Source organism: Cydia splendana, chromosome 9, assembly GCF_910591565.1.
Source record: "Cydia splendana chromosome 9, ilCydSple1.2, whole genome shotgun sequence".
In the NCBI taxonomy this organism is placed as follows: Eukaryota; Metazoa; Arthropoda; class Insecta; order Lepidoptera; family Tortricidae; genus Cydia; species Cydia splendana.
The window spans coordinates 7,925,828-7,947,833 of NC_085968.1; the positions used below are offsets into that span (position 1 = coordinate 7,925,828).

Sequence of the window (22,006 nt, forward strand, 5' to 3'; positions counted from 1 at the left end):
TGTCGTATTCCAATAATATTCGAGTTTTTTCCCTTAATATCGTAAACAAGAGTGACTCGAGCAAACTTGCGCACATATATCAGACAAGCATGTATACCGGGTGTAAACTGTAATATGAGCAAAAAATTTAACTGTAGGCTGTACTCCTCATAGTGACCAGCGGGCTTAGCAAGGTTATATCATATTGCGCGTGGAATCTACTGTCGTCTTTTAACGATAGTCGTATTTTTATCGTTTTGCTGAACATGGTTACGGGCTACGATAAGAATACCACGTCGATATCGTATAAAGTTATCCACTATCATTCGTAAGTGACCACGATTGTCTATGCCTAGAGTTTATGAAAAATCCATTTAATGCCTGGCTTTATTAAAATGTCGGACGTGTGTCGGACGATGTTTGAAAACGAATAGTTAGTTTTATTACTACACTTCCAAATTGAAAAATGTTTAAATGAGTGACAGCTTTATACAAATTGACTTACATTATAACATGCACGGATAATCGTGTTTTCTCAACTGACAATTCACTTGACATTGACAAGCATCGCGTACGCGCATGATTCAGTGAATTTAGTGAACATACAAACTAAGTCGAAGAAAAATACTGATTTGCTGTGTGAACTAAAGGAAATGCCACCCAAAATGTAAGTTTCTCTAATTTATTTATAGAAAAAGTTATAGTTCGTTTGATCATTAACTGGTTTTGTCATGAATATGTTTAATTTCAGACGATGCTTCGGCGCACAAGAAAATGCTAGCCAAATATATATAACTCAGCATCCCCTGTTCGCCTACACCTACAGGGAGATCCATGAGCCTCTCGGAAGCCAGAGATACAAAATGCAATGCTTCACATTGCACATAACTTCTAAGATCCAGAAGAAAGGATTGAAGATGTAAGTACACCTTTCCTAAACTAAAATCATGAAAATTTTCTGGTGCCTTTTAATATTATTGACACTTATTATCTATTTCTTCTCATTCTATCTATTATGTTCTACTAAGTGACAAAAGTTTGTTAAAAACCTGTTCTATCACTACTATAATTTCAGGAAGTTGATTTGGCAAAAATGATGTGTAAAAGTTACACTACAACACTACCTATGCATACATTTATTCACACTGCATAAAAAGTGCATACGCATTCTAACAAATATTAACATCCTTGAAACCCGTAGACCTCACTTTAAAAAAAAAAATTTTTTTTACTCTGTATATTCTAGAAGCTAGTTTTGTAGCAAGAATAAAAGTTTATTGACAAAGAAAAAGACACACTTTATGCCATAAATCTAAGACATAAAGATAAAATATTATTAATAAGTATTTAGTTTTTATGCCTGTTCCGGATGTGAACTCCCGCTCACTTAAACTTTAAGTCCTTCCTCTTTATAACCGTTTTATGTCTAATTGTTTTGCCGTTCAGGCAACCTATCTATGGAATGCACTCCCTCTACCTGTAAGACAAGCTCCAAGAAAATTTGTTTTTTGAGTAGTCATGCTCGGTAGTCATCTGCTAAATGTCTCGTCTAGTGTCTATCATCCCATATACATATTAGTACATTTATTTTTATAACATATATGTATGTTTATGTTAGTATGTATATCTAAGATATACCTATTGCATTTGCTTTTTGATTGGTTTTTGCACCAACCTTTAGTGTTTATATGTGACGTCCCACGGGTAAATGTACCTTATGGCGGTTGGCGCTTACTCTATTAACTATTAACGCCGCTCCAATATTATTGCGGCGCTATGCGACGTAAGCGCCAGCCGCCATAAGGTACCTTTTGCCGTGGAACGTCACATATTTGTTTCTATGGTTGACTAGTAGGTGGTAGATAATGCCTTTTGGCATTAAGTTCGCTATTTTTACGTAATTATATATGTTTGTGCAATAAAGTTTATAAAATAAATAAAGTAGCCATACCCACAAGTAACTTACAAATTCCCTGCAAGAGTTAGGCCGGCGCCCCACTGCTGCGCACGCTATGTGCAAGATAGGGAAAGCTGGAAGTTACTCCACCGACAAGTTACTTAGTAACTCTTAAGTTAATGATGATGATCTTCTTTTCCAGGGTCCGTCGGGCCTGGGCATTATGATCATCGAGGGGCGGCACACGGAAGCCGGCCGAGGAATCTTCGTCTCCGACTTACAAGAAGGCAGCGCTGCCGAACAGGTGACTGGCAATTGTAATTAAGTAATTGTCATAATATTTGGATAACCGACCTTTATCTTTCTTTTATTTGAGGGAAGATAAAATTCAGATAGATTGAGTGCGATATATATTGTAGAGCAGGGGCCCATTTCTCGGACGGTATTAGGCCGGAGCCCCACTGCTGCGCACGCTATGTACATGACCCACGTTCCTATACAAAATTTCGTGGGCTTGCCCACGGTTTGTATTAAAACGTGGGCCGTGGATGTAGCGTGCGCAGCAGTGGGGCGCCGGCCTTATTCAATACAAATAAATTGTATTAGTACCTATTCTACTAAGATTATAAAATAATATAATACCTACTAGTACAATATTCTTACTTATAATATGTAATATAGGAATACTAGGAACAGTTATGTTAGCACTAAAGCTGGCCATATACATTTGACAGCTAAGTTTGACCCACTTCCCGATTTCCAATTGAGATGAAATTTTGCATACTTACATAACAATATGTAAATCGGATGACAATTGCAATATTATGATGACATGGAGCCTATCTGATGATGGAGATATGAGGTGGCCATGGGAACACTGTGATAAAACAACGCAAACTAATTGTGCTTGGTGTTGTTAGAATGGACTCTGAGTCTGAGTCTGAGTCTTAGTGAGTATTAGTTGCCTGTTGAAAGAAAAGTACAGTCAGCGATAAAAGCTTATACCAAAAATGATATTTTTGCTAAAAACTTATTTATATTGTTAGGGCTTGGGAGTAGAAGCTGGTTTCTTTACTGCTGGCAGCTGGAATATTTTTTTTTGTGTTTGGTAAAATGGTTTATTGTACCTATACCTGACTATGGGAATGATTTTAGCAGCCTATGTAAGTGTGTGGGTATGTTTGTGTCGTATAGAATATCGTGGTACAGAACTACACTTGATACATAATACAACTTTAATAACGGATAAATAATTACTAGAACAAAATTCAATTTATTTTCAATCGATAATTCGGACAACTGTAACATAAAAATCCCCCTGGCTTAAAAACGAGAGCTTTCTAAAAGTGACATTAATTTCACATAATTTGGCAATGAACCGCTGTAAGTACTAGCCTGCGCCTGACCTCATCTAATATAATTTGTTTCTGTTTCAGTCATGACATATTGGAGGCTTGAAAGTGCACATACCCATACATTGGACGTTAAGCTCAACGAGACCATGCGATGCATCTCAGGCACTATCCGATCTACAACCGCCACTGGCTGCCGGCATTGAGTCACATTGCCCCTCCTCACATCCGACGACTCAAGGCGTTGAAGAGGGAGGCTGAGAATATCACGAATAACCCCACCCTGACCCTGTGCTACAGCTGGGAGCCTGAGCAGCTTTAATATTTCGGATAGGTGGATAGCGGAATGGTCAGCTTCGGCAGCTCGGAGTTGCTGTATATCTGACCCAACTAAAAAACCAAAAGGGTTTGACCTTCCTCGGAAAATCTGGTGCCGCCTGAGAACCGGACACTCATACCCTGGGCCTGTTGAGGACCTGAAGACCGTGACACCTGACTTGGTTGCTTAGCTTGGCAACCTCAAGGCTACACTCTGAATGCCACTTTATTGGAGCATTCCACGAGCTGTCCCGTACAAACGCATTTTATTTCCTGTGTTGCGACTTTTTTTTTTCGCCATTTAAAGCAAGCGAATAATTTTCCGTGCATGTTTGACCATTTGTCATAGAAAAGGAAACTCTTATACCTGCAAATCTCCAGAAAATCTGCATTTCTACGGGACAAACGGTAGTCAATTTCATGGAATGCTCCATTGCCAAAACATGATAAGTTGATGGCAGAAAAAATATTAGGAATACAAACCATATACCTACATATAAATTCTATGTTAAGTATGTACTAAGTTATTCTAGGTTAAGTACTAACTTATTGTCTACTCTATACATAGGTAATTACATTTAGCAAGACATGTTGGCCGTGGGTACCAAGCTCAGCATGTGCTAGACTGGCGTCCAGCGCTGGTTTTCAGTTTGGCCCCTTTTTGTTGGAGGTCTGAGAGGAATGTTGATCTTTTCTACACCGTTAAGCATTCTATTTATATTGGAAACGAAACTTATAGATGAGCAGTTATGAAATAGCAATAAATGTGCCCCGGGCGACGTCCAAGGGGGGGGCGCCAAAATGGGCTAAAGACTACCTCTCCGCCTTGCCAAAGGCAGCAGGGAAACTTTTGTCAGTCGTATTTACCACCACTGTGAAGTGTGAAATGCGGATGGTAATCTGGCCCACAGCGCAAAGGGAGAAAGACGATCTTTTAGGAACTCTTTTTGCATCGAACTCGATCTTGAAAGACGACGGTAGCGCCCTACCGCCCACCATCCCGTAGTGTGAATACTCTATGCCAGAAACTTCTATCAAGCAGAGGGATATTCGGCGGGAGTTGCTATGCTTTCGTTTTATAAGGCGAGCGGGCCAAGTGCTTCAGAGTTGTGTCCAGTGTTAGCGCGTCTTTTACGTTAGGGGTCTCCTGTCGAAGTTACCATCTTATGGACTGTCCAATAGACTACCTATGCAAGTGGATCGCTAGCCCTTTAACCGGCTGGCGCATATGAGCCGTAGTTGACGGAACCTGATGCTTCAATAGCTGCTGCTGCATATCTGTGACATGTTGTCTATCGACGACATTCATCGATATGTGGACTACTGAGGATTCCTATACACTATACAGGATGGCTAAAAAATAATTACATTCCCGTTGCCAGGGAGGTTTTGGGATTATACTGAGCAACTTTTGCTACGGGACCAACCTCGAAATCGCGAAAAAAAGAGTTTACCCTCCCATAGACTTTCGACCAGCCAAAACGTATGAAACAGCCAAATTTTTTTCGCGACTTAGGGTTTGGTCCCATTTCGTTAGTTCATTTCGTTTCGGAGAGGGGGGGGGGGAGGCGCAAATTTCGTGCCTGCCCCGGGCGCCATATCCTCTAGCTACGCCACTGCCCTCGCTCCGAGACGTTCCTGGTACAAAAGCTGTTCATAGTAATCCAGCGATAAAGCTGCTGGCATGATGGGCACTTTCACACCGGGTACGGCAGTGAATGATTTGTTTGTACACCTACATTTAATGTGTAAATAAACTTTGTTTAATTTTTTGGCAATAGTTGTTTTATTTACGCATTTATAATATTCTCTCTAGCACAGAGCCGAAATTGTTAACTTATCTATAGAATTTAGTAAACAAAAAAAGACTTGACAACACCACAAGTGACGAGAATTGTCATTCTTGTATCTACCTAAATGGAATTTAACATAGTTTTTAATATTCAACATTAGTTATTGGCGTATTGAGTCTGACCGCAGTTATAGTCACTAAAGTAGACTTATTAGCATAATAGAGCATTTAGGAATATTTTTATTTGACCTTTTGACCGCCAGACTCACTAGACGTGTCGTTAAGACGCGCCTTTTCATACAAACGTAGTCCACATTTTTCTCTCTGGATAATAACATTAAATATTTTGATACAATTTGTTGTATATCATATCAACATCAACTACAGCCATGCCCCTACATTTGTTCTTTTTTTTATTTTATTTTAATTATTATAAGAGTTAGGAGCATTTAAAAATTTGTATGAAATCTGTCTTCCGCTCCTAATTTTTACAATAATCAAAAATTCGAACGTAGGGGCATAGCTTTATGGTTAATATACATTAAATTATGTAAAAATATTTTCCATAATGTCAATATCCAGAGAGGAAAATGAGGACTACGTTTGTATGGAGAAGCGGAAGCGGCCATCTCCCTTTCCTCTTAAGTAAGAACGTGCCTAAAATGTTTTTATTACCTATGCTTTCATTGTACTATACTGCATATGAGTCGGATTTTACGTTTAGAAGCTATATATCACAAATTTTGTACGCATAAGGCTAAAATGAAAAATAAGAATAAATGACACCTACATTGAAGCATGCCCGGGAATGGTGTTCTGTGTGAAGATTATCCGTCTTGAATGTTTACTAGTCTCTACTTGTATAGAAATATAGGTAAATTAGGTAGGTATTTGTGTGATAGTAAAACATAGTAATAGGCGAAATATGTATTTATTAAGCTTATTAAGAGCCGGTTTTGTGTATGCTTGCATGCTTAGGAAGTTTTTTAGGAGCGTCTTCTCTAATTTTTCCCTTGATCCACGAGACGTTTTCTGGAAGAAAAAGAAGGAAATAAGTAAAAGTAGGTTCATGTGGCAGCGATGGAGTAAGTATTTTCACATGAGTGCAGTCTAGTGCACTCAAGATATATACTAAACAATCGCCAGGAATAATATCCATTAAACAAGGCAGCACATTAGAACTAGGTGCCTTAGTTAAACCTAATAAGTATTGCATTCCCAGATTATATATGCCAGAGATAACTACTTATCATACATAACTATCAAACAATAGGTAGGTACATATCTCAATGCACAATACAGCCGCACTCATACTTATTCAAAAAAGTAAAAGTTACTAAGACATTCCTTGTGGAAAGTCACAGTTTAATACTTAATTCAGTAAGTCAAAAGAACTTACCTTCTGTTTACAGCATCTACAAACTGCTTGAGGTTCAGGCTTACAGTAGTGTGGCCAATCCAGTAAGTAGTGCTCCAATGGACAAGCCATGATCTTGACTAGTCCCACGTTGGTAGTTGCCATCAGCTAGCAGGTGTAACTGTTACACACCAGCAGCTGCTGCTGCTGCTGGTGGTGTAGGTGTGCTGCTGGTGTGGTGTATACTGTTAGAACCTAAAACAAATAAGTACCTAATTAAAGTACCGGCCAATAATATATCACCTCCATGCTTTTACGGTATAACTTTTTTTATATTTGTGAGTGACTTCCACAGCTTTAGGTAGTTTAGTAGTATTCCTTGTCCAGCGATGAGAAAAATTGGTCTATGTAATGATTTTTTCATAGAGGTTTTTTGTTTTAATGTATGGTCAACTTCATTATTTTTAAAGAGCTTTTTTAGTAATATGCTGAGTCTCTTATTGTAGTTCACAGTATTTCAGTATTCATAATATCTTATACCTTTAAACGAGCAATTCTTGTATATTTATTTATTTATATGTATATATATTTCGGGGATATCGGAAACGGCTCCAACGATTTCGATGAAATTTGCTATATGGGGGTTTTCGGGGGCGAAAAATCAATTTAGCTAGGTCTCATCTCTGGAAAAACACGCATTTTTGAGTTTTTATATGTTTTCCGAGCAAAGCTCGGTCTCTCAGATATTATTTATATAAAATGACTAGTAAAATATGAAATCTACAAACTAACCTACTACAAGTTCATACAAAAACACACAAAGGTGATATGTTATTGACCGGTACTGTAAATCTAATTTTGTCAAGTAGATTTTCCCCCTTAGGTTCGGAGGTTAGGATATGAATGTTGAAGTAAATAGTAGCTTAAGTAACCTCTGTTAGTAGGTTAGTAGCATAAGTAAGAGATTGTACAACAGATATCTTAACATACTAACTTTTACATATAATAATGAGGCCGGTACCTAGTATTGAAGAGTTTAGTGGCATTGTCATTAAGACGTCTGTTTTACATAGAATCAATGATTTCAAATATAATAGGGTCTATGCATAGAATACATATTAACTTTATAAGAAACACTGCAATTTTATAGCTTTACCTTTGAGATGTTTTGGTAGGTAACCCATCACCGTTTTGAAGCTCGGCGTTAAATTCGGCACATAAGTAAATGCACTGCACACTCCTTACGCACTCTGTAAATATGCCGAAACTCTTCGTCCGTCATATCAAATGGGCTGCAAGTGTTTCTTAAAGCTGTTTACGATATTTTTCTTCAACAGCAGCCGCGAGTAGGAATAATAAAATTTGACTTCCCTGCGAAGAAAATATTGACAATATTATATACAGCGGAACATTGTAACTAATAACTCTCAATATAATCATAGAAAAACTGATATTTACCTGTAATTTATACCTTAAAATATGATTATTCACTACTTTTGCTTTCACGACAAGGCTTATCGTCATCTAAGAAGCACGTAGTTAAAATTAACTAAGTTGAACTGTCAAAATGGGACAATCTGTCAAATTATCCACATCTTATCCAACGACCATGTTATGCAAATTGTCTTCTATCATCTACCGCTGTCAAATGTGGATAACTCCATATATCGTCTGCAACCATAGTATGGACGATAAAACCGACGATAACGGCCGTTTTATCCACACCTATTGCGTGATAACTACCTTGTCGTACAACCTTGCTAAGCCCGCAGCATTTGTTCAGCGACTTTTAAAAATAACTTGTGGTGTGATTTTTAATACACTTTAAAGTTTATTCTAAGACGCAATGTATTGCGAATTTTGTTATGTTTAAGGCGTGTCAAGCAACGTCAATCACAATGATATGACGTGGCGATGGCGTCCATTGAAGATAATATTTATTTTGTATGAAAAATAGGGAGTCTAACTACTTCATAATTTTTTAAAATTGTTGAACAACAGTGTCACCGTTGGAGGAGTACAATCTATGTTTTAATTATTTACTCGTGTTACAGGCCACACCCGGTATAGTTGGTCAAGCAGATCTTGTCAGTAGAAAAAGGCGGCAAATTTGAAAAATGTATGCGCGAAATGAAAAATTTCTCTCATAGAAAATTTGAATTTCGCGCCTTTTTCTACTGACAAGATTTGCTTGACCATCTATACATATTTTGTGATAATAATTATCACAACGACAAAATTCATATCAACTAATACCTACAACATCGAATTCAAGAACAACGCCATTCATTACCTTAATATATTATAGTTATAGCTAGTTATAATATATTGCATTAGAACCTACATAAAAATATAAAAACATATGTAGTATAGTTATATTTGCATTCACCGTTAACATTTCGTGAACTACCATTTAATTTAACGTGGAAAGCGCGCGTTATGTTTCACAGTTTCCTAGAATTTTTAGGGGTTTTAGCTTCAGTATATTCGGATAACAAAGCAGAGCAGAGCGTTTCGCACATAAAACAAAATTGTAATTTTCCGGTTCAAGACAACAACTGAAAAAAACTAAAAGATATGTAAATATAACCATGAAGTACCAGTCCATAAAAAAGTTCTATTACTATGTAACTATGTCATCACTGCAAAGCGTTCAAAAAAGGCAGAAATACAATTTCGACAAAACCCTCTTAAAACGGTTGCCTCTAATTTGACAAAAAGATGTCGACGAAATAAGTCATTTTTGCTTTCAAACAGAAAAAAAAGCTATGAAGGAATATCCTTTAATATCACACTTTACAAAACAACGATTGAAGTCGAGACGCGACGATTTTCAAATTAAAATTTAACTGTAAATCCTAGAAACCGTATCTTTCTTTGCCTGAGTATTTGTATCCACAAGTATTAGATAGAAGACTTCGAAAAAGATTACAATCCACCTTGTTAGCTGTTTAATATCACAATAAACGGATTACTAATATGTTGCATAAAATTTATTGTCATATTTTACTTTCGCATAGCAACCCTTGGCAGAATCATCATTTCGCAGAATTACTTTTTGCATAAGTTTCATGGCATACTGTTGTTCCGCACAATTTTGTAAAGCTCAATAATGCAATGGCATAATGTCAATTTGAAGAATAATCCTATAATCGAATAATTGTTTTGCCAAAAATTGCGTTGCATAATATTTACTTGGCATACTGTCTTTTCGCACAATTTCCTTAGGCAGAATAATTCATTGGCATAGTGTTGATGAGAATAATATTTTCCATACCCTACTCCACCAATGAACACCTACACCAACAGTTCCTATTGAGCTGGGGTCGCAGTTCTAACCTAACCTAACCTACACTTCTGGCAGCAATTCCTTTTGTGTAGGGGTCGCAGTTCTAACCTAACCTAACCTAACCTACAGTTCTGGAAGCAGTTTTTTTTGTGTAGGGGTCGCAGTTCTAACCTAACCTACAGTTCTGGAAACAGTTCCTTTTGTGTAGGGGTTGCAGTTCTAACCTAACCTAACCTACAGTTCTGGAAGCAGTTTCTTTTGAGTAGGGGTCGCAGTTCTAACCTAACCTAACCTGCACTTCTGGAAGCAGTTCCTTTTGTGTAGGGGTCGCAGTTCTAACCTAACCTATAGTTCTGGCAACAATTTCTTTTATGTAGGGGTCGCAGTTCTAACCTAACCTAACCTATAGTCCTGGCAGCAATTCCTTTTATGTAGGGGTGCAGTTCTAACCTAAGCTAACCTACAATTCTGGAAGCAGTTTCTTTTGAGTAGGTGTCGCAGTTCTAACCTAACCTAACCTACTGTTCTGGAAGCAGGTCCTTTTGTGTAGGGGTCGCAGTTCTAACCTAACCTAACCTACACTTCTGGAAGCAGTTCCTTTTGTGTAGGGGTCGCAGTTCTAACCTAACCTAACCTATAGTCCTGGCAGCGATTACTTTTATGTAGGGGTCGCAGTTCTAACCTAACCTGTAGTTCTAGCAGCAATTCCTTTTGTGTAGGTTCAGTCAGCGACATTATTATGCGGTAACAATTTCGGCAGAACTTTTATTCTGCTGCTTAACATTCTGCGAAATTCAAGTCTGCAATATGAGCAATATGCCATAAGAAATTCGGTGGAATGTAATTTATGCTACATACAATTCTGCGTATGTAAAATCGACGATATTAGTATTCTGCTATTCAAAATTCTGCCAAATGAATGTTATGCGACATGACAGTTATGCTAATTATACAATTATGCAAAAGTATCATTCGGTTAAAAATGTTTCTGCGAAACCTGCTATGCGAAGTGTATTTCGGACAATCGATATTATGCAAGATAAAGGGAAGCCCACAATAAACATCATTAAAGTCCTTTTGGGTTGGTTGGTGTTTGGCTTTGTTGCGTAATATCGAGCTTGGCAGTACCAATGACAAATCCCTTTATATCCTTTTTAATAATGATTCACTCAATTGCACCATAAACTGCTCTGAAAGGGAAGCTTCATACCTTTTTTCAACGATGTTTACATACTTACTCGTAATTTTAAACGGAATCATCTAATCAAGCACCCCTTGCGATAAATGTGTTATCCGAGGCTAATGTCCTCATATCTTTTCTTATAGATGTACAACGTAGGTATAGGAATATAACGGCGGACCCTTTCGTTGAGGGAGCCCTCGACCCTCTGATCTGTGAACCATATGAAGTTGATAGATGTTGATCTAAGTTTCAGTTTCAGTCGCTGGAGCAAACATGCTGGAATCTGAGTTTAAGCAAATATACATTTTAATTTGTTTTTCGTCATTTAGCCCTAATCGAAAAGACAAAATAAAAGAGTTAAATATTAATTAATTTTACACATTAGCCTTATAAAATTACGTGTGTCAAGATCTACTTAAGTAATTGAAGTTAAAAGCGGATACTAAATATCAAGTGAACACCTCTCACGATATCCTACTATGAACATCGTCGAACTCGGCACGCTAGCGAGAATGTATAAATAATTTATACACTTTAATAATAAAGTGAGGTTAAGGTTCGCTTTCCATACAAAAAACAATTGCGTTATATTAAGTAATTACACACAATTACTACAAAAGTAGATAGATGCGCACATATTAATGTAGTAATAGTGTGTAATTACTAATTAACGAGCGTGATTGTACATTGTAGGCACCTTGACTTTGCTTAAGACCTTGTTCATGCACAATTTTATTTAATATATTGGTATTTAATGGTGACAGCAGAAATTTCTGTTGAAATAGCAACGATTTAGAATGTAAACAAACAAGATAGCTGTCTTTCACGATCCACATTCCACAGATAAAACACAGATGACACGCGATTTTGGAATTATTCGAAAACTGTTTTGTTAACCCGCGATTTTTTATTTGATGCCTTTTGCTACTGACATGATTTGCTTGACCAAGTATATTATACCGTAATGAATGTGTCTTTATCTTGTCAGACCTCCAAGTTTTCCCATAGGAACACTTCATAGATTTTTTAATTGCAAGGACTTGGAAATGAAGACAAATATCATCCAGGAATGGGAAAAACTTGGAAAATAACTCGACATGACATTAAATTAATAACGTATGCGTCCGTATCCGGAGAAAAATGAGAAGTGGCATGTTGACAGGTGATAATATATTTTTTTCTATTATGTGTGGCGTCTCTATGCGTAGGTAATTTAGCAGCAAGGAAGAACTACTACTCAGCTATTTAGGACTTAATAATATATGAATATAATTATAAGCCTAGTGCTAATCATTTCATCGAATAGAATAGCAATTAAACGAAGCATCGATAGATTCATAATATTCATAATAATCCGAGTAACGTCAGAGATATACGTGATGTCATTATAAAATCAATATGGCCAGAGACAGAAGCTATAATTGGATGCCTGTTCGTTTCTAAGTGTTGTAGCGTAGTTTATGATTTCTAAACGATAATCGGATGCCCAATTCTCACATCGCTGTAATACCCAAAATTAGATTAAATTGATGATTTCGTTTATGAATTGTGTGGTAACTTAATCACGCGGACCTAAAAATGTAAAAATCCTATATCCTTTTAAAATTGAAAGTTCGCATGTTAGTTTATTTTGATGTTTGTTCTTTCATCAAGTGAACGATTTTCTATGAAAGATATACAAGACAGTTTATAACATTGAAAAGGACATAAAATTATTGAAGTGAAAACTTCTTTAGCGGCGCTGTGCACTTTTTGTGATGGGGAAAAAATGTTAAACTCGCGACAGGTCACGTGACCGTAAGATTCGTAAGACGTAAGACAGACACGTGACCTGATCGAAAAACTGTTACAATGTCATTGAGTTTTCACTTCTGCCGGCACTCCCGGAGTGCAACCCGTTGTTTTTTGAAGTGAAAACTTCTTTAGCGGCGCTGAGCACTTTTTGAGGTGGTGAAAAAATGATAAACTCGAGACAGCGTAAGGCGTAACGCGTAAGGCGTCTCTCCTCTCTTTCTACCGCACGGCGAAAATGTATGCCTGAGCCTGCTGTTTCATGTAGGCGACGCAGAGCGCTTGCGTGACTTTATATTATGTATGACGGACGATGTTATTCACCAAAGAACTTTAGTCATAACGTATCATAATCAGGTCAATTATTTTAAACTTGACTTTTATATTAAGCAATAAAGCTCAATGTTCTAGAATCTTGTACGGGCTGAAATACGAGGATCTCACAGTTACATTCTAACTTTATATCACTCCAATATAATTCAATAAAGCTACATCTTGATGAAATGCAGACATTTTGGACTAGTCATTAAGTTTTCACTTCTGTCGGCACTCCCGGAGTGCAACCCGTTGTTTTTTTATTTCAAAGTTCCCCTAAGGGAAGGCAATGGGCATTGTATGTACGACTTACGCGGACGAAGTCGTGGCCAGAGGTCAATATAAGTTTGTATTCATACAATTAATGAAACTTACAGTTTGTATATTTTCATACATATGAAAACATAAGCCGCATGCGAATTAACAAAATAACGTTCGACATCATTGACGTGATCTGTATCGATGTTGCAAACGGACATTTTGTGACATCTTTGAAGAAGTTCGAGTATTACCTACAAAAAGCATTAACGCCGCTGTTAACTAGCATGTTGGCTATATAGTAAACTCTTAGCCCCCTTAGTCATAAAACTTTACGGGCCTGATTTAGTTAAATTATGTTTTATCCCTTTCTTACAAATACAAAAGTCTAATTGACAGATAAGGACAAACGATTATTAGCTAATTGAGGTTTGTAGCGCGTTTATGAATAAGGGGGTTAATCTTCTACTAATTTAAAAAATACCTTGTTGACTAATTGGCCTCATTAAAGTTTGTGATAAATACCTAGGCACAGAATAAATAAAAGTACTACCTTACAGAAAGAACACTTCCAACAAAACCGAAGTTTGATAGCAATTCAGGGACGAAGCATACTATCCCTTTCTAACGTATGGCACCATCCCTTTCGGCTATTTAGGGTTGTCAAAATTCAAATCATTATCTTACAAAGGCTTGGTAACTCACTAGCAAACAGAAGCCGTGCCGCAGGTGGCCGCCCATCTCAAGTTGATTGATTTGTTTACCGCTATTGACGGCACCAATATTTACAGCAAAACTTTTAAGAGGAGTCATTTTACTAATGAAGGACGAATAATTTTGACGCTTATCCTTGGCTGCGTGCTATGAATTATTAATAAATACCTAAATGTTGATCACTACAACGCTACTTTTTCTTGTTGAAGAATTTGTTACTAGTTATTAGGGCTTGCATTCCGGAATTCCGGAATCTCGAAATTCCGGAATCTCGGACGATTTTTCCGATATTGCAGTTCCGGAATTGGCACACTTAATCTCGAAAATTCCGGAATTGGAAATGTTACTATTTTTAGACGAAAGCGCTTAATATCGACATGGTTATTGAACAAAACTACCACGCATGTATTAAATAAAAGTTAATTGTCTTAATCTGAGGCACCGCTCGGACTCAGGTAGTATTTTATGGCCAAAGGGTTCAAGCGAGGGCGGGTTAGAGCGAGACAAAATTCAATTTAACCCAGTAATATCCTATCATTGTCTCTTTCTGTTTTTGCACTTAAATATTCTAGATAGCAAATGAAATATGTAATCAGTTGAAAGTGAAAAATTGTTGAAGAAAGTTGTGTTGTGACAGTTGTGAGTTATTAGGATTGAATTGAGTGTTATGCTCGCAATACTAAAGGACGATGTAAGTAAAACTTGTTAATTTTAATATTTACCTAAATTTAGTTCCTGTGATTTACCTTTCAATTTAGCTAGTTTTGTTTGTTAATGTTTTAATAATATTTAAGTAGGTACAACATACATATATCATTAATATTTATTCATAGTTCCGATCACAATGCTGTAAAACTACTGTCAGACAGACCTCATAGACCTCATACCTAGTGGGAATTGTCTTAGCAATTAGCATGTAATGTGCCTGTAAATATTATTAGCCTGTATCGTATCTGTTTTTTCTCCAAAAAAGAAAATAAAATACTAGGTATTGTTTTCTACACGACTTTGTTAAATATTAAATACGTACCTACGTAATATTTATATAATGGGTCTCAAATTAAACTATAGTTTTCTTTCAGGTTTTCGAAAGAACAAAAAGTAGTATTTGTGGATTTCACAAAATCTACACTACCGATATGGAAACATTTTTTACGCGCAACAGACGGACAGTCGGCTAAGTGCAAACTGTGCCATAAGATATTGAAAGCTGCTGGAGGAGCCACGACCGGTTTACGTACACATTTGCGATCGAGGCATCCAAACATTGCTTTTCCTGCACCACCTGAGTCTGACAATGAGAGCCGTCCTGGGACTTCTACAGACACTTCAGACGTTCTGGTAGCAACGGCAAACACGTCCACTTCAGCAGATGGCCCATCTAAAAATCAAGGCAAAAAGCGAAAACTCTTGACTGATTATTTTAAGTCGAATGAAAACGAGTCTATGGAAACCATTGTTTCTAGAATGTCAGCGTTAGATGGTGTGAGTTTTAACCTGTTTTGTAAAAGTCAAGACCTGCGACGCTTATTTCGAAAAAGTGGACGAGCTTCCAAAATCCGGGAACACAATAGCAAAAATTGTATTTAATCACGCCGAAAGTATTAAAGCGGATTTGAAGAAAAACATCGTGAATATGAAGCAAGAGGGAATCAAATTTACAGTGACACTAAATGAATGGACATCACAACGCAGTAGGAGGTACATGAACATTAATCTACACGCCAAAGAATTCGGTGGCTTTAATTTTAGAAACCTTGGACTGGTCAGAATAACTGGTTCCATGCCTGCTCATGCTGCATTTGAAATACTGGGGAACCACTTACAAATTTTCAACGTGTCTCTTGACGAAGATGTTATTAGCTTGACGACTGATGGTGCCAGTGTTATGAAGAAAATGGGAACTTATTTTTTCGGACACCATCAATTGTGCCAAGCTCACGGTCTCCAACTAGCCGTGATTGACACTGTGTATAAGGATCCGGCAGAGGTCGTTATCGAAACAACCACAGATTTTGAAACTGACCCGACTGATATTTCTGACACAGGCAGCGAAGAAGACGAAGATGATAACGGACGATTTGAAGTCGAAATACCACGTGTAAGGGTCAATCCATTCCTACATAAAGAACTAATCAGCAAAGTGCGGCGGGTAGTCAAAATGATAAGGAAGTCGCCTCTCAAGTCGGATGCCCTACAAGCTTACGTAACTCAAGAGTTTCAGAAAAACATTCAGCTTCAGTTAGATTGCCAAACCAGATGGTCAAGCATGTGTGATATGATAGGTTCATTTTAAAAAATCAAAACCTGCGTTTTGAAAGTGCTAATCGATTTTAAATCGACAGAATCATTCACGGATGAAGAAATGCAGCATTTGCTTGATATGCATCAATGCCTAGATATCGTAAAACAGACTGTTTTATCTCTTTGCCGCCGCGAAGCGACAATATACTCGGCAGACACAGCGTTGAAGTTTATGCTCAATAAATTAGACACGCAAAATACTACGTTGAGCTTAAGACTCGCTTCAAACCTAAGGAAACGTATAAAAGAGAGGAGACTTTTGATAGCAGGTGTGCTACACTACCTACACGACGCAGAAGGTTTCTATTCAGCAGCAGACGATGAAACGTTCCCGAAGCCAAATAGTGATGAGATTTGCGATACAGTCGTAAATTTGTTGCAAACTCTAAAGTACAAAACCAACACACGTTCGGCCTTGGAAGATTTACCAGAATGTAGCTCTACAAACAACGATACTATAGCCATTGAAACCAGTTCACTAACCTTCCAAGAAGAGCTCGAAAAGGAACTAGAAAAGTGTGAAAACAGAACTCCAGTTGCTCGTGACTTTGACCTGCATGGTTTTGTTTTAGCAGAAAAGGCGATGTACGATAACCAAGGAGAGAGAGGAGTCTACTTGACGGAGGCTTACAATTATCTTTTGCAAGTTTTACCAACCAGTGTTGAAAATGAACGAATATTTACCTCGGCGGGCAACTTTTGTACTAAAATACGCAGTTCTCTGTCTGATAAGATGTTAGATTCCTTGTCCTTTTTGAGGACCTTTTTCAAGAGAAACGGTCATTACAAGAGAAAATTGTAAACTAATAGAAAGTTGGATTTTTAAAAATGATTATTACGTATTTTTTTGTTAAATAATTCGTTATATTATATCGGGTGCGTAGAATTTTTATGTTTTAAATGTTGATTATCTTATATTAAGACTACAAGAAGATTATAGTCGGTGTACACGTACTCGCAATTAAAGAGTTAATTTTTAAGTAAGTATAAAACCTTTAATTGAATATAGCCATATTGTAACTTGTACCTAATTTGTTGATTTTAATACTTATGTTATAAATGAATCCAAGCATAAGATCTCATGTTATTTTATCAGACGTCTAATAATTATAATGTATAATGATGTGTGATATTTACTAGTTTATCTTTGTTGATTTATTTAGTGTTGCTATTATGGAAATGTACCTAGAAGTTACCTAATCATGTTTCCTGGAATTTTAATTTGTTGATTATTAAAATATTAAGATCACAGTACAGCTATTATTTGTTGTTTTTTTTTTAAATAGCGAAAGATTTACACGTTTAAGATGATAAATAAATGTTAATATAGCAATGTATTCTTTTATTTCTTCAAAAACCCATCAGAAAAAATAAATTATAAAATTGGTTCAATTCCGGAACCAATTCCGGAATTCCGGAATTGAAGTCCAATCTCGAAAACCAGTTCCGGAATTGAAAGTCGTCCGATATTGCATGCCCTACTAGTTATAGTAAGTAGGTACTTATTCTTACTAGAAACTTTGACTTCGAATTAAGAGCGAGTGAGAGAAACTCTTAACTTTACGAAAACTAGTCTAACTGGTCCATTTGCCTTCTATGACCCAATCGGAAATACTCCCTGAAACTGAATTGAATAATAAAAGTAGGTAAAGGCTCTCCGAACAATCCCAAGCAACAAAAGTGAATGCTGATAGTTTTGGAATAATATATGTAGAGGAGAAAATTTTTAAGTGTTCTCAAGCACTTCATAAATTGTTTGATGTGGTTTGATTAATACGTTAGTCTTCAATGTTAAGAAAATTTTATTATTATGTTGATTGATAAATATATATCTTGGAGGCGTTAAAATTGTAAATGGCCTCTATGAAATTCTGAACGTCACATTCACAGTACGTCTGAACTTTCAAGTTGGACTTTTTTTTAATAGCTCGTTTTAGGAAGAGGGACCTGATATATATAAAAGGTACACTGAGGTACCTACACAGAAGGTACAATATGTTTGTAAACATTTCGTAGAAAATTCTGATGTCTACCTGCCATCCTGACGCTCACGAAATTCTGCCTGTGTATATTTTATTCCGATTTACTTTCTCTAGGTCATGAATCTCGCTTAGCTTGTTTCTAAACTAAATTCCTACACCCACACTCGTATTTCAATACCTTTCATTACGTAGCAGTCACATAAACTAGTACTATTAATTTCTTCACTGATGAATACAAAACCATGAATAGTATTAAGTAACTTCGCTTTCCACACCAAAGAAAAGACAGCAATGATGTAATATTTCCTCGTTAAGCGTCCAAGATGGTTCCACAGTGACTACGCTGAGCAATAAAGAGTTGGGAGACATAGCGGAGTGATTAATAAAGAAGTGTTTTCAGGCTAATAGCCGCTCCGTATCCCCTGGGCTACTTTACGACGCACTAAAGCGGAAACGCCCTATTTTACAGGCCCTCGCCATACTCGCAACAGTCAAAATGTAGAAAGCAGTAGTTTTAAGTTATTTCGCTTTTACTGAACTGTGACGCGATGGGCAAAGTTTTATACTTTTACGGTATTAATACTTCCGTGTAAAATACACTTTTTCGGGATGGTCAATTAGTCACATTAATTAATTAATAAGTAAGTGAGTATATCTACGTTCTACGACTTTATTTCCGATAATGTCTTCTTTGAATTTTTACCTTCGTCATTTTAAACCTACTCCAAATATTATTATAATTTTTCCATTTTGAATTCACCGTCGTTCAGTAATTAATTCTTATTACATGATGCCCAGAGTTAACTTTTAATGTAAACTTAATAAGGCAGTACTGATAACAACTATATTAAGTATAAAGTTATTGCGACTTCCGTTGCACTAATAATCATGATAGCACAAAACGATGGAGTTTGATGGGAGCGGCACTTTGCACATATAAGCAATATATTAGATATTATAATTTTGGTATAATTATTTATTTTATTATTTAGAGCCCACTGTGTCCCACTGCTGGTCTCTATTTAGTGCAATATCTTTAGTTATTATACATACCTAATATACCTATAAACCTAACAAATGATCCGACTTAGTGGTGTATTAATGATACGAGCATTAGCTTATTCCGTCGCTCTTAATAATAGTGTCTCCAAGAAAACAATGCAGTATAATTCGGATCCAGCTAGTTAGTAAATTAGTTCGTCTTGCATCATGTAGCTCAGATATTATGTTTATGTCCTACACAACGAGGCAATTAGGCTGCACAGTTATTGAAGTCACGTTTAATTTTCATTAGCTGTCTAAAGAACCACTTTGTTCTCAAGTTCCCAACAAAGAGACTCATTTAACTATTCTTTTCTTTGTGAAACACATAATAAAGACTTTCTTTGAGATTCATACATTCTGTTGGTATATGTAAAGTGACATCAAGTGATACTTGAATCTTGTAGGTATTTTCTACATAAAACTAAAGTGTGTTAGTTAATAGCTTCCAAATTGCTCCTCATTATATGCACTTAGTACCTATACTTTACTTCACTGTAGACTTTACTTCACTTATTAAACCTAAACCTTAGTAAGTTACTAATTTTTAGGTTACGGAACTAAATACAACATTTTTCTACCATTGTTGACTTTCGTAACATGCTTACGAGGACCCTGGGTCATCTCTGTAATTACATAGATTTCCAGTAAAGAAATGAATTTCAGTAGTTACCCATGTTCAAAAACCCATAACTGTTTACTATCACTCGCACTGGACCGTTCGGCAAATACTACCGTAAATATTATAACATTTTTAACAACTACAAAAGTGTATAAATGTATACGTTTCAGCGTAAACAAGCGGATTCGGGACGCTTTGTTTTGTTTGTGGAGTCGGTAGTCTGAGCTATGGAGAAGTGGGAGCGTGTGATGGATTTAAGAATAGAATGTTGTGAATATGTGGATTTATGGGTAGTCGGCGGTCAGCCCGCGGGTGCGACGCGAGACGAATGGTAAACATACGCTAATGGCACGGGATTGTCTAGTAAAATAAGCATATATGAGAGCATGCCAAGTTACTACGTTACTAATAGGCGGTGTGCATTATACTGATACGTCTGGCCAATCTTCGGTGGCATAGCAAAGCGACGAACAGATAGATTCGCAGAACAGTACAACTTCCTGCATTAAGCCGTATCTACAGACCTCTTCTTCTTCTTATACTCTTTGCAGAGTGTCGTGGTCAACTGCTGACATCAGGTACATGTTGCTTGCCGTACGGTTTTTCGCCATTTTCCGCAAATGCGTTCAGAGGTCTTTCCATGGCAGATTTGATTTGGTCAGTCCACTACAGATCTGACCAAATTCCGTAATCGCGTTTATTAATTGAGTGAAGCGTATGACAGTCTAATTAGTAAGAACTAATTAGACTGTCTGTGTGTGTATATAAGAATATAGCACATGCCTGGAAAGCACGTTTAGCTGCTGACGCCAAAGGTAGTAAATGATATGAGTTTTTCATTAACATACTCTATTTCTGCAAGTAAACTATTCAGCTATAACCTATTTATTCAGCAACATGATGCGCTCCTACTACCCTGATATTGAAATTTATTTAGCTAGTAGTCTTATCTAAGAAAATGCAACGGAGCGTGGCATTTATCCCTTCCATTATACGGGCAAGCTTTTCTCAATGTTTCCAAAATCCTTATGCATGTTGATGCACAAAATACATTAAGTATTTGTAAGTATGGTAATATTTCACAGAACGTACTGATTTTTAGTGGGCTAATTAGAACCAGTTTTAAATCGTTTAGGTTTTTACGTGCCTAAACGAGTTCAAACTAATATACAGATTGTATGACACACGAAAAAAATCTATAAGGTTAGGGTGAATTGAATAGACGTCGAAATACTGAGTTATTAATATAATAGATATTTACAGCGATTCATGATAAAACAGACAACACATCTGCGATTAGCAGTATTAAGAATTAAACACGAACATATTATTATCATTTCTTATTTTTCTTTATGGAGCACTTGCCGTGCTCCAAGTGTCACATATTGCAGACACGAAACGTTATAACGATCAAGCTGGTGATTCTACAAAAAAACTCATTTAAGTTATAAAATACATTTTCAATCAACCTGTTTATTAAAATAAAATAAAAACGATTCCCCTCTGTGATGTGAAATGGTTCTTCCAGAGACTACCGACCCAGTTACCATGCAAATGTACCCTTAAAGCTCTATTTATAACTTAACCAAAAGTTTTCAATTTATAATAGAAAGATATAGTACATACCTACTAAAATCATAATAATTATAGGTGCAAATAGTTTAACCATAGAGAAATAAGTACCTAAACTAAGAGTGCTCACTCCACACATCAGATTCCTTACTTAATAAATAATTAAGTACGGGAGATGATCAGAGTATGTACACATGTGGAACTTTTTGCATGCCCGATTAAAGTTATATAATTAAAACG

General features: G+C 36.6%; 1 protein-coding gene and 1 long non-coding RNA gene across 7 annotated transcripts in view; one reads left to right on the plus strand and one right to left on the minus strand.

The window, feature by feature from the left end:
* The window catches only part of LOC134793522 (3',5'-cyclic-AMP phosphodiesterase), a 534,412-nt gene that overhangs the window by 393,462 nt on the left and 118,944 nt on the right, over nucleotides 1-22,006 (minus strand). The gene's annotated exons all lie outside the window — the stretch shown is intronic.
* On the plus strand, nucleotides 169-4,326 carry LOC134793986 (uncharacterized). Of its 2 annotated transcripts, XR_010144609.1 has the most exons (4): nucleotides 169-646; nucleotides 731-898; nucleotides 2,079-2,180; nucleotides 3,313-4,326. It is a non-coding gene; the product is annotated as an uncharacterized LOC134793986 (long non-coding RNA). The 2 variants fall into 2 exon arrangements; XR_010144608.1 differs by having other exon boundaries at nucleotides 169-898.